Below are 14,405 nucleotides of genomic sequence, written 5' to 3'. Positions count from 1 at the left end.
TTAGAGACGGGGTTTTACCATGCTGACCAGGCTGGTCTCCAACTCCTGACCTCAAGTGAACCACCCTCCTCGGTTTCTCAAACTGCTGGGATTACAGGCTTGAGCCACCGCACCCGGCTTCAATCTTATAAACATTTTAAATTTCATGTTCATTGTGAAAAAAAAAAAATTAAAAATTAAAAAGAAGTTTTGAAAAATCACCTATAGTTTTATATCTAGAGATAACCCTGAGTAACATTTTTATTTCTTTCTTTTTAAATATCTGCATACTTTTATTGTAATTGTGATAGTAAATACTAAATGAAGTAATACACACAAAACTTTTAAATAATATCATGGAGTTTTTTTTAACATCTATTTCTTTCTGACTTTAAAATTAACAAATAAATTTGGGAAGACTGTTTATATATCTTAATATATATTAAAACAGACGGAATAAAGAAACATGGTAAGTTACCCTTGATTGGATCCCCATACAAAAAACAAAGTTATGAAAAATGTTTTTGGTACAAATGGGAGGTGTTTGAATATGGACTGAATATTGAATAATATTAGAGGACTTGTTAATTTTCTTGGGAATTATATATGTGTTTATACTACAGAATTATGTACAATATCCTTGTGTTTCAGAAACACCCATTTAAGTACTTAGGAGTAAATGATGTCTGTAACTTACTTTCATTTCAAATAATTTAGTAAATATATATAGATAGATAGATAAAGATAACATGGAAAAATGTCAACAGTTGTTGGATCTAAGTGGTAGGTGTGCAGGTGTACATTGCACCGGTTTTCAACATTTCTGCATGCTTCCCAATTTTCACAATAAAATACTGAGGGAAAAATCCAAAAGGAAACTATGGCTATTGAGGTCGGGTGCGGTGGCTCACGCCTGTAATCCCAGCACTTTGGGAGGCCGAGACGGGCGGACGACGAGATCAGGAGATCGAGACCATCCTGACTAACACGGTGAAACCCGTCTCTACTAAAAATACAAAAAATTAGCCGGGCGTTGTGGCGTGCGCCTGTAGTCCCAGCTATTCGGGAGGCTGAGGCAGGAGAATGGCGTGAACCCGGGAGGCGGAGCTTGCAGTGAGCTGAGATCGCGCCACTGCACTCCAGCCTGGGGGACAGAGTGAGACTCCGTCTCAAAAAAAAAAAAAGAAGATGAAGAAGAAGAAAACAAAACTATGGCTATTGTAGAAAAGTTGCAGAAAAAAAATGTAAGAGCAAAACCCAGTGGTTTGCAACCTTTTCTTGTGTCTTCTGTGGTGGTTACTTTTTCTGTAAATACTTTAAAGTGTTTATAAAAAATCAACCTTGCAGCCTTCATCCTCTAATCCAATTACCCATGCATCTTATGCTGCCAGTGCTCTCCTCGCCTTTGGGGCGTTGGGGTGCAGTTGGGGAAGTCTGGAAGGTTTTCCATGGCTCTCTTTAACAGTGAATGCTACATTTTTGCTAGTAAGATCCCTAAAGAATGCTCCCAGTAATGGAAGGTTACTTTGTAGTTCTTTAGTCCTCACTTGACACGTTTTATTTGTTTGGAAGGTTAGATCAGTTTTAGTTGATCAGTATTAGCTCTTCAACAAGGCCTAGATAAAAAATTTGGTCAACATACGGGCAGCAGGGTGCCATATACGTGCCATATACGTGTCATATAAGAGAGAAACAAAAAACAAAAAAGTTCTCTTCCACTGCCTGCACAACCTTCATCCTGATCAGCTATGTTGCAGGGACCTGGCCTGAGGAATCAGGCAAGAGAATGTGGATATGTCAGCATAAACCATCACCACTGCTGTCCAAATAACTCTTAATATGACCAGGCAAGGGCAGATCAGTAGCAACAAATCAAATCAAGTCAGCAAATATTTATAACATGCATAGCATCCTGTTAGGTGTTTGAATGTAAAACACGCGTTCAAAAATTTTTGTGCTCCAAAGTGGTGCTCACATTTTAAACCTCGCTCCTGTTTACTGACTCCTATTCAGCTCCTTTGTGGTAATACTTGTATGCCAGCCAGCCCTTACCCAGTGTTTTTCCCCCCTGTAGTATGACAGCTCTGTGATTAACCTTCACAGGCTTTGTTCCATTTATTTTTGACCACATCTCCAACTTACCAATTTCTTTGATCTGAGTCAACAATTTTTTTAAAGGCACCTTTTGGTACTTCTGTATATTGTTTTGGAAATTTTCTATTTATGAGAAAAGGTAAATAGATTCCAAACTCCATTACAAATCATTATTCCATGAAGGCTGTAGAATACTTTCTCTAGATGCCAAGTCTCATGACACAGAACTTGGGATGTCAGCCTTTTCAGCCCCCTCAGGGACCTCACTCCATTAGCAATGCCCATTCTGTCTGTATTTCCAATCTCTCCCTCTCTGTCAGTCGTTAGTGCATTGAGAGCTCTCTCCACTTAATGGGAAAAAAAAAGTTACTTGCAACTCCAAATCACCCCATCTACCTCATTTCTTGCAAAGCCAGGTTTTTGGTTGGTTGGTTGGTTGGTTGGTTGGTTGGCTGATTGGTTAGTTAAGAGTCACTTACTTAGGATGGGTGTGATGGCTCACATCTGTGATCTCGGCACTTTGGGAAGCTGAGGTGAGTGGATCGCTCAAGCTCAGGAGTTTGAGACCAGCCTGGGAAACATGGTAAAACCCCATCTCTACCAAAAAAAATACAAAAATTAGCTGGGCATGGTGGTGTGTGCCTGCAGTCCCAGCTATTCTAGAGGTTGAGGTGGGAGGATTGCTTGAGCCAGGGGGATGGAGGTTGCAGTAAGCTGAGATTGCACCACTGCACTCCAGCCTGGGTAATAGAGTGAGACCTCTTCTAAAAAAAAAAAGGAGTCACTTACTTGACTGAGTATTTTCACTCACATTCACTCCTCATATTATGGTAGTCTGCTTCTGTACCCAGAACTAGATTCTGAAACACTTTTCACCAAAGTCACCAATGACATTCCTGCTGCTGACTCTAGGGAAGCATCTCAGTCTTCATCCGTCTGGTAGAACCTCTCTGTTACATAGGATGCCACTGATCACTTCTTGAAATGCTTCTCTTTCCTTGACTTCAGTGGAAACCTCATCCACATGGCTCTTCTGACACACCACACAACATTGCTTCTGACAAACTGATTTCACAGCAGAGTGAGGCAATGGGCAAAGAATTCACAAGAAGCAGCTAACATTACAGAATGGTTGGAATGGCTATCAAAAAAAACAGCTTTGGTGACAAATGAGAGACAGAGACCATGGCATTAGAGTGCTATTCTACCAGATGCAATATGTGCTTCAAATCAGCTACAAAACTGTATGACTTTTTTAAAAATCTGTATGACTTTTTTAAAAATCTGTAGACAAAATATATAGATGCAGAAACCAAAAGGAAGAAGTGAGAATGGCTCTTAATTTTTTTCCCCCTTTTTTTTGAGGCAGAGTCTTACTCTGTCTCCCAGGCTGGAGTGCAGTGGTGCAATCTCCACTCACTGCAACCTCTGCCTCCCAGGTTCAAGTGATTCTCCTGACTCAGCCTCCCGAGTAGCTGGGATTATAGGCGCATGCCGGCACGCTGGGTAATTTTTGTATTTTTAGCAGAGACAGGGTTTCGCCATGTTGGCCAAGTTGGTTTTGAACTCCTGACCTCAGGTGATCTGCCCACTTCAGCCTCCCAAAGTGCTGGGATTACAGGTATAAGCCACTGCACCCCGCCGGCTCTTATTATTATACTTAATGATCTCTGCATATTTAGCGGTCTTGGTTGCCAGAGGAGGAAGACTTCTATCAGGAGATAAATAGGTCCTATTTGATCTGAAAGTCGAGGCTTCCGGGTGGTCGTTTATGTGTTTCTCCAGCCACCGAACAGATAGAGAGGGGACATACTCTTCTTACTGGAATCATGGATCCGTACTACCAAGGGGATCTGACCCTGCTTGGTTTTCTCATAACTACGTTAACCATCTCATACCAGTTCGTCTAAGACTTTTTCAGTTTTATCACTCAAAATCTCACATGCTGGAAAATCCCTTACTCCTAGGCAACTTGGGACAATTGGTTGCCCAACTAGCTTCACTAGGACATTGAAGACAATCAATACATTTGCTTTACAGTGGATCTTGTTTATGCCAAGCAGAATCCATCCCAATCCTCCCAAAGTAGATCCTTGATGACACGCAAACTTATTTTGCATCCCAGGGAGAAATGTTTGCAGATAGCATTGGCTTGCTCCTTCACTGGCTTACTTCTATCCACAGACATCATCCTCAGTGGCTCGTATGCCTTTGAGGATGGAGTAGTGCTTCCCTGACAAGCTGAAGGGAAAACCCTACATTTCATATACTTGAGCTCATTTTTATTCTTTACTCAGATTCTCCCAGAATGATGTACTACTTGATCTTTAGTTTTTTAAATGAATTCTCTCATTAATCTGATTTTTCCAGCACCATGGAAAATCTATGTTCAAGAAGGGATCAATAAATCATCTAACCCAAACCCAAATATTTCATGTTCATCTGCAACTGCCCTATTATTAAAACTTCATTATTTTTGTTTTGGCTTATGATTTGCCATGTTCACCAGGCATTCATTTCTTCAACTGACCAAAAATTACACTTGCACATTTGACATAGTGAGTAATTTACTTTTGCTTGTATAATGATGGTAAACTCAGACTTTCAAAACCTCAGTGTTCTCTAGCATCTCATCAAAAATCACTACTCAATGAGAGCTTGTTGATGAGGACGTTGGTCTGCTAAGTCCCATTTTCTATTGTGTCTTGGTAATAACATCCGTGATTGTCGAAAAATCTGCTTCCATATGGACCCGGCTTACAGCACCAACCACAGAGTAGAACTCAAAACCAAGATTAAGATTTATTTCATTTCATATGAGAAACAACTGAGATAAAACAATGCCATCCCACAAATCTTCCACTGGTGCTAATCTCAGTCAAATAATGGGGTAAATAGACTACTGGTCTTGCATTTTGCTCTCATGAATCAGTCCTCTAATTTTTTGAGGTTAGCAATAAAGAAGAACAGAATTTGTGACACCATTTAAATTGTAACCAAAAGATATTCATTACGCTTAGAGTCTCACTCCAGTTTGTCAGAGTCTACCTCCTGTAAAATTGCCGGCAAAGAAGGGGATTTCTAAAGAAAAATTTTTTTTACCACGCTTTTCCTTCTTTGGGTTTAAAAGTTATTATTTTATAACTTAATTTTCTTTGATTGAGTGTATTTGGACTGTTATGGGAGATCTCAATTCCCACTGGTTCAGGAGTTTGAAAAGAAATCGGCATTACAGAAGCACCAAGATTAGCAGCAACAAACTCCTTTCAGCTTCTAGCCTGACAATAGAGGATATAATGTTCAGAGTGCTAAAAGGACCAGACTCAAGCATCAATGCTCCACTAAGTTCTATAAATAGTTTTGTCAAAAGTCATTTATTATTGAGAAAAGAAAATAACAGGTGTCTTGCAAAGAAAGTTTTTATTAGAAGGAGGAGTGCAAATTAACAGCCAGAGCATTACACAAGTCTTCAGGTTGAATGATTTCTAAACGTTTTTTTTCCCAGTGTCTTTTCACAAATCTTTTAGTTACTCTTGTCCCATCAGTGGTAGGAGTCTACGTTAGGCAGGAAACTATTATCAAATAGCTTCAGAGCGAAACCAAATCTAGCATAGAGCTGTGAGATCTTTTATTAAGAAGTCAGGGAAATTTAAGGTGGCATCTCCTAGGCCCTTGCAGACAGACAGAAGAAGGTCTTCTGGGGATTTTAAGAGTTTATCTTGCAGACTTTCTCTGTTTAAACAGCAGGGCCTCCAGGAATATAAGGTCATTGTCCCACAACAGCTTCAGAGAGTCTAAGGAAGATAAATACTTATATCAAGAGGTTTGTGGGCTTGGCTTTTATATGATGGGTGGATTATAAACCGATTATAAAAGTCCACAAAGTTTTTAAGGTAATTATATTAGCTTGATCTGAGAAAGAAAGAGAGTACAGCACCTACCCTGATTTTACCAGCATTTTTCAAAGGGTAACTGACAAATTGTGATCCACACCAGACTTCTTGGTCTGAATGTTGCAGGGGTAGGGAGGGAGAGAAAAGAATGGAGGCATATCCAGGAGTCAACATTTATAATAGATAATATGTATGGATATTAAAATTTGACATCCTAGCTGGGCATGGTTGCACACCTTTGTAGTCCCAGTGACTCAAGAGGCTGAGGCAGAAAGATCGCTTGAGCACAGGAGTTCAAAGCTACAGTGAGCTGTGATTGCATCATTGCACTCCTGTCTAAGCAATGGAGCAAGACCCTGTCTCACAAAAAAAAAAGATAAATTGACATCCACCTTAAACAGACCTAAATATATAATTTCACTGGTAATGCCTTCCATTTTCTCATGTTGGAATACCACCACCTTCCATTCTGCAAATATTATCCATAGTTAAATTTTGTGCATTTTTTTAGTAAATAGTGGTGAATCAATTGGACAAGGGAATATGATGCCTATCTCATATACACATGCACAAAAAATTAATTTGAAATGGACATAGACCTAAGTATGAAGAATAAAATAATGGTTTTAGAAGAAAACATAGGAGAATACCTTTAAAATCTTGATATAGACAAAAATTTGTCATACAAAGATTAAAAAATAAGCATAACACTATACATGGAAAATAATACTTCATTAAAATTCTTTTTATCAAAAGACACCATTAAGAGAGTGACATGCGAGCTAAATCCTGGGAGCAGACATTTGCAATACAGATATACAACAAAGTACTTGTAAAAAGTACATGTATCCAGAACATGTAAAGAACAGCTACAACTCCAAAAGAAAAAGACTGACATCTTATTTTTTAAATGGGTGAAAGACTTGAACAGGCACCTTACAAATGGCCAATAAGTATGTGTCCAGTATTGCTAATCATCAGAAAATTGCAAATTAAAACCATATTGAGTGGCAAATAAGAATACAAGACACTCAATGTTATTAAGTCATTAGGGAAACACAAATTTAAAACATAATTAAATCCTACGGCATATAATCAGCTCCCTATATCTGTGGATTCAACCAACCTTGGATTGAAAATATTTGAAAAATAAATAAAATAACAAGACAATAAAAATAATACAAATTTAAAAACAATATATTATAACAACTATTTACTAGCATTTATATTGTATTAGGTACTATATGTAATCTAAAGATGATTTAAAGTATAAGGATGTGTGTAGTTTTACACAAATACTACATCATTTTATATAAGGGACTTGAACATCTGCAAATTTTGGTATCTGCAGGGGGTCTTGAAGTCAATTCCCTGTGAACACTGAATAATGACTGTACCTAATGGAATGACTAAAATTAAAAATTACGACAGTACCAAGTGCTGACAAGGATGCAGAGCAACTGGAACTCTCATGTATTACTGGTGAGACTGTAAAATGTCACAGCCACTTTAGAAAATAGCTTGACAATTTCTTATAAAATTAAATACACACACACTATATATATACATATATACACACACACATATATGTTTACACACATACACACGCATATATATAAAACAGGTTGAGCAGCCCTAATCTGAAAATTAAAAATCTGAAATGTTTCAAAATTGGAAAATTTTAGAGTGCTGACATGATGCTCAGATTTCAGATTTTCTGATAGGGGATGCTCAGCTGGTAAGTATAGTGCAAATACTCCAAACTCTTAAAAAATTCAAAATCCAAAACACTTCTGGTCCCAAGTATTTTAGATAAAGGATACTCAACCTGTAGTCTGCTAGGGCTGTCATTAAAAAATACCTTTAACATAGCTGGGTATGGTGGCTCACCCCTGTAATCCTAGCACTTTGGGAGGCCCAGGCAGGCAGAGCACGAGAAATCAAGAGTTCAAGACCAGGCTGGCCAATATGGTAAAACCCTGTCTCTACTAAAAATACAAAAATTAGCCAGGCATGGTGGTGTGTGCCTGTAGTACCGGCTACTCAGGAGGCTGAGGCAAGAGAATCTCTTGAACCTGGGAGGAGGAGGTTACAGTGAGCTGAGATTGCACCACTGCACCCTAGCCTGTCTCAAAAAAAAAAAAAAAAAATTCACAGTTCTGGAGGCTATCTCAAGGTACCGACAGGTTTGGTTTCTTCCGTGGTTTTCAGAGAGCCCTCTTCTTGCTGTGTGCTCATGGTCTTTCCTCTGTGTATGCACACTCCTGGTGTCTCTCTGTGGATCCTCATCTTTTCCCATAACTACACCCGATATATTGAATTAGGGTCCATCATAACAACTCCACTTAAACTTAAGTACCTCTTTAAAGGCCTTATCTCCAAATATAGCCACATTTTGGGGTACTAGGGGTTAGGCTTCAATCTAGGAATTTGAAGGAAACACAATTCATAAAACCATAAAACCAATAATCTCACTGCTAGGCAAATGAAAGATAAGTGACAGGATATATCCACACAGAGACCTATAGGTGAATGTTTAGGGCTTCTTTATTCATAATAGTCAAAATTTGGAAACAATGAACACCTGTAACTGTCAATCAGATACATTGTAGTGCATCAATACAGTAGAATACCAGTCAGCAATAAAAAAGAATGAATTTCTGAAACAACATGATGAATTCCCAAGGACATTGTGCTGGCATGGTCTCAGCAAGAATGGAAAAGTAGAAAACTCTGAGAACCTGTCCCTCCACAGAAACACCAAAAGAGCTTCCAAAATCAATTTTAATCAGAACACTGGAAGATAGTCCAAGGGGAATGCTCAGATAGGAGAAGGGCCACAGAAACATGGTAGAAGAGCTTGGTGGCATTTTTCTTACCCTTTCTCTCTACCCCTCTGCAGCTTAACAGTGGTCTTGAAGACAGCAGTCCAAATTGAAAAGGAGGAAGCAAAACTATCTCAATTCACAAGTAACATGAACTTATATATAGAAAGTCCTATGGGATCTATAAAAAATTGTTAGAAATAATAAATGAATTCAGTAAATTTGCAGGATGCAAAATCAACGTACAAAAATCAGACGTATTTCTACACACTAGCAATGAACAATCCAAAAAGAAAATTTATTTATGATGGCATCAAAAGAATAAAATACTTAGGAATAAATTTATCAAAGTTGATGAAAGACTTTGTATTAGTCTGTTCACACACTGCTAGTAAAGAGATACCCGAAACTGGGTAATTTATAAAATAAAAAAGGTTTAATGGACTTATAGTTCCACATGGCCGGGAGGGCTCACAATCATGGCAGAAGACAAAAGGCATGTCTTACACAGCAGCAGACAAGAGAGAATGAGCGCCAAGTGAAAGGAGTTTCCCCTTATAAAACCATCAGAACTCGTGTGACTTATTCACTACCACAAGAATAGTATGGGGGAAACCACCCCCATGATTCAATTATCTCTCACAGGGTCCCTCCTACAACATGTGGGAATTACGGGAGCTACAATTTGAGATGACATTTGTGTGGGAACACAGACAAACCATATCAGACTTGTACACTGAAAACTGTAAAAATTGCTAAAAGAAAGTAAAGACCTAAATAAATGGAAACACATCCTGTGTTCACAGATTGGAAAATTTAATATCGTTAAGATGGCAACTCTCCCCAGAGGGATTTACAGGTTCAATTCAATCCCTATCAAAACCCCAAGGACCCCAAGAAAAGCCAATCTTAAAGTTCATATGGGAATTTTAAGGGAACCTAATGGTCAAAACAATCTTAAAAAAGAACCAAGTCAGAGGACTCACATGTTTCTATTTTGAAACATACAAAGCTTTAGTAGTCAAAACAGTGTGGTACTGGTGTAAGGACAGACATCTAGATCAATGGAATAGAACTGAGAGCCTGGAATAAAAATCATGCATCTATAGGAAACTGATTTTCAACAAGAGTGCCAAGACAATCAAATGGGGGAAAGAACAGTCTCTTCAACAAATACTGCTGTAATGACTAGATATCCACACATAAAAGAATGACATTGGACTCTTCACCATTGTCTTAGTTCAACCATACTACTATAACAAAATACCTGAGTTTGGGTAATTTATAAAGAGTAGGAATTTATTTCTCATTGTCCTGGAACCTGGTAGTCCAGGATCAAGACACTGGCAGGTTTGGTTTCTGATGAGGGCCTGGGTGTCTCTACTTCCAAAATGGTGTCTTGTTGCTGTCCCCTTCAGAGAGGACTAACACTGTATTTTCACATGGCAGAAGAAAGAAGGGCAAAATGGCCAAACACTGTGTGAAGCCTCTTTTATATCTTTTATAAAAGCTCTAATCCCATTCATGAGGGAGGAACCCTCATGACCCAATAGCTTTGTAAAGACCCCACCTCTTATACTGTCACATTTGGGATTAAGTTTCAACATGAATTTTGAAGAGGCCACATAACTTCAAACCACAGCAACCATATACAAAATGTAACCAAAAATGGATCAAAGACCTAAATATAAGAGCTAAGACTAGAAAACTCTTAGAAGAAAACATAAAGGTAAATCTTCATAACTTTGAATTTGGCAATGGTTTCTTAGATATGAACCCAAAACACAAGCAACAAAAGAAAAACTAAATTAGTTGGACTCCATCAAAATTAAAAACTCATATGCATCAAAGTACCCTATTAAGATGGTGAAAAGACAATGCACTGAATGAGAAAAAAAATTTGCAGATCATATAGTTGGTAAGAGTCCAGTGTCCAGATAAATAAAAAACTCTTGCAACTCAACAACAAAGGACAAAAACCCAATTTTAAAATGGGCTTAAATAGATATTTCATCAAAGATAATACACAGATCACCAAGCACATGCAAAAATTCTCAATGTCGTTAGTCATAAGGGAAATACAAATCAAAACTATAATAAGATACAGCTTCACACCCATTAGGATGGCTATTATCTAAAAAACAAACAAACAAAAAACAAAATGTTGGCAAGGATGTGGAGAAATTGAAGCCCTTGTACATTGCTGGTAGGAATGTAAAATGATGCAGCTGCTGCGGAAAACAGTATGGTGCTTCCTCAGAAAGTTAAACATAGAATTACCGTATAACCTAGCAATTCCACTTCTGGGTATGTACTACAAAGAATTGAAAGCACTTATTTCACATGGTATGCCTGTATCACAACATCTCAAGTACCCATAAGTATATACACCTACTATGTACCCACACAAATTAAAAATTAAAAAATAATCAATTTTAAAATGACAAAAAAGAATTGAAAGCAGGGACTCAAACAAAATATTTGTACACCAATGCTTGTTATAGCATTATTTATAATCGACAAATGATGGAAACAACCATGTCCATTGACTGATAAATAAGCAAAATGTGGTAGATCCATAAAATGGAATGTTATTCAGCCATAAAAAGGAATGAAGAACTGAATCATGTTACAACATTGATGAGTCTTGAAAGTATTATGCCAAGTGAAAGAAGCAAGACACAAAAGGTTATGTTTTATATGACACCACTTACATAAAATATTCAGAATAGGCAAATCCCAGAAAGACAAAAGCAGATTAGTGGTTGTCAGGGACTGGAGGAAGAGGGAATGGAGAGTGACTACTTACTAGGTATAGGGTTTCCATTTGGGGTGAAAGTTCTGGAACTACCAGACAGACAACATTGTGAATGTACTTTATACCATGAACTGTATACTTTAAAATGGTTATAATGGTAAATGTTATGTTGTTTATATTTTACCACAATAGAAAGTTTTTAATAAAAACCAGTATGCTAAGTACAAGAAGCCAGACACAAAAGGCTGAATACTTTAGGATTCCATTTATATGACATTGTGGAAAAGGCAAAACTGTAGGGATAGAAATCAGATCAATGGCTGCCAGGGGCTCAAGATGGGGGAGGGGATTGATTACAAAAGAGTATGAGAAAAAGGGTCTATATTTTTATTTAGTGGTGATTATAATTTTATATATAATTATAATATATAACATTGTACATATTTGTCAAAATTCATCAAGCTGTAAAAAAAGATAAATTTTACTGTATATAAAGCATACCTTGTATTAGGATTTTCCAGAAAAAATTATATACATATATATATATATCTCACATAGAAATATATTTTTAAATACATATATAAAGATATTTATTTTAAGAAAGTTTCTCATGCAGTTGCGGGAGCTGGCAAGTCCAAAACTTGTGGGGCAGAGGAGCAGACTAGAAACTCAGGCAGGAGTTGATGCTACAGCCTTGAGGCAGAATTTTCTCCTCTCTGAGAAACCAGTTTTGGTCTAAGGCCTTTCACCTGACTGGATGACGCTTACTCACATTATTAAGGGCAATCTCCTTTACTTATAGTCAGCTGAATGATAATGTTAACCACGTCTACAAAATACTTCCACAACACCCAGGTTAGTATTTAATTAAATAACAGTACTATAGCCAAGCCATGCTGACACATAAAACTAACCATCACACACCTCAAAAACTTTGACTTTAAAAAATTAGGTCTCTGCTCATGACATCATGAACTTACATAATAAATACGTGTCTGATTAAAATAAATAAAAATGAAAAACAAAAAGAGTAGTGATTACCACTTTATCTCCATGAGAGTGGCTAAAAGACTGGCAACACTAAATGTTGGTAAGGATGTACAGCAACTAAAAGAACGGCCTTCCATTACTGGTGGGAGTGTATAGTGGTACAAACAATTGAGGAGCCGGGCGCAGTGGCTAACGCCTGTAATCTCAACACTTTGGAAGACTGAGGCGGGTGGATCCGCAGGTCAGGAATTCAAGACCAGCCTGGCCAAGATGGTGAAACTGCACCCCCCTGCCCTGTCTCTACTAAAAATACAAATATAAGCCAGGCATGGTGGCGGGTGCCTGTAACCCTAGCTACTCAGGAGCCTGAGGCAGAGAATTGCTTGATGCTAGGAGGCGAAGGTTGCAGTGAGCCGAGATCGTGCCACTGCACACCAGCCTGGGCGACAGAGTGAGACTCTGTCTCAAACAAACAAACAAGCAAACAAAAACAATTGAGGAAACCTGCAGCAACTTAAAGCTAAATACATATGTACTCTGTGAACCAGAAATTCCACTTCAGTATTTACACCCAGCAGAAATGCCAAAAGGCATGTACAAGAAGGTTCATAGCAAAAAACTAAAAGCAACTTGTATGTTCATCAACAGTAAAATGGATGAAAAAATATTTTGTATTCATATAATGAAATACTGTACAGCAATAAAAAAACCAAACTACTATTACATGAAACAGCATGGATGAATCTCATAGACATGAGATTGAGCAAAAGAAGTTGGACACATACTGTATCATTCCATTTATATGAAGTTCAAGAACAGATGAAACTAATTGATGGTGATAGAGGTTCAGAATAGTAGTTACCTTTGGAAGTGGGGGGCAGCATTGGCCGGGCGCGGTGGCTCACGCCTATAATCCCAGCACTTTGGGAGGCTGAGGCGGGCGGATCACAAGGTCAGGAGATCGAGACCATCCTGGCGAACACGGTGAAACCCCGTCTTTACTGAAAATACAAAAAAATTAGCCGGGCGTGGTGGCGGGCGCCTGTAGTCCCAGCTTCTAGGGAGGCTGAGGCAGGCGAATGGCGTTAACCCGAGAGGCGGCGGAGCTTGCAGTGAGCGGAGATCCCGCCACTGCACTCCAGCCTGGGTGACACAGCGAGACTCTGTCTCAAAAAAAAAAAAAAAAAGGAAGTGGGGCAGCATTGACTAGAAGGGGACATGAAGGAGCCCTCTCATAAGCTGGGAATGTTCCATATATTGATCTAGGTGGTACTGTATACTGGAATATACATATGTAAAACTTTATTGAGCTGTATGGCTAAGGTTTGTGTGCTTTGCTATACCAAAGTCATACTTCAATTTGGAAATAAAGTAATAAATAAAAACAAAATTGTACCCATCTTTCCAAGGGGCAGAGTGGGGAAAGTAGATAAGGGTATAAGTGAAACTAGGTTGGTCATGTGTTGATAAATGTTGAAGTTGAATGACAGGTATATGGAGGTTCATTGTATTTTCTCATTTAAAAATTATTTCCATTTTTTTTAAACCCTTTTATCCATTCTAATAGGCCCATTTCAAAGCCATTTTTTCAATAAAGCTAAAAGATTTTCTCTCTTCTTCTTTTGAACTTGCAAAGCATTTTACTTCATCAGGAGAAACTCTCTTAACCAGCCTCCATTTAACTAATTCTCCAAATGAAATGGCTGTCTCCTCTCTGCTCCATACTGACTTTGTATATGGAACACAAAACACTTTTAAGTATAGGCTACCCTAGTACCCCCAGGCACTTCTATGCCTACAATTGAGTGGGTTTCTCAAAGATCAGTGGTATTCCTCATAAACCTGTTCATGTCAGATATCTGTTAC

Source organism: Theropithecus gelada, chromosome 7b (assembly GCF_003255815.1).
Source record: "Theropithecus gelada isolate Dixy chromosome 7b, Tgel_1.0, whole genome shotgun sequence".
Lineage (NCBI taxonomy): Eukaryota > Metazoa > Chordata > Mammalia > Primates > Cercopithecidae > Theropithecus > Theropithecus gelada.
Note: the sequence above shows the minus strand (reverse complement) of the source record.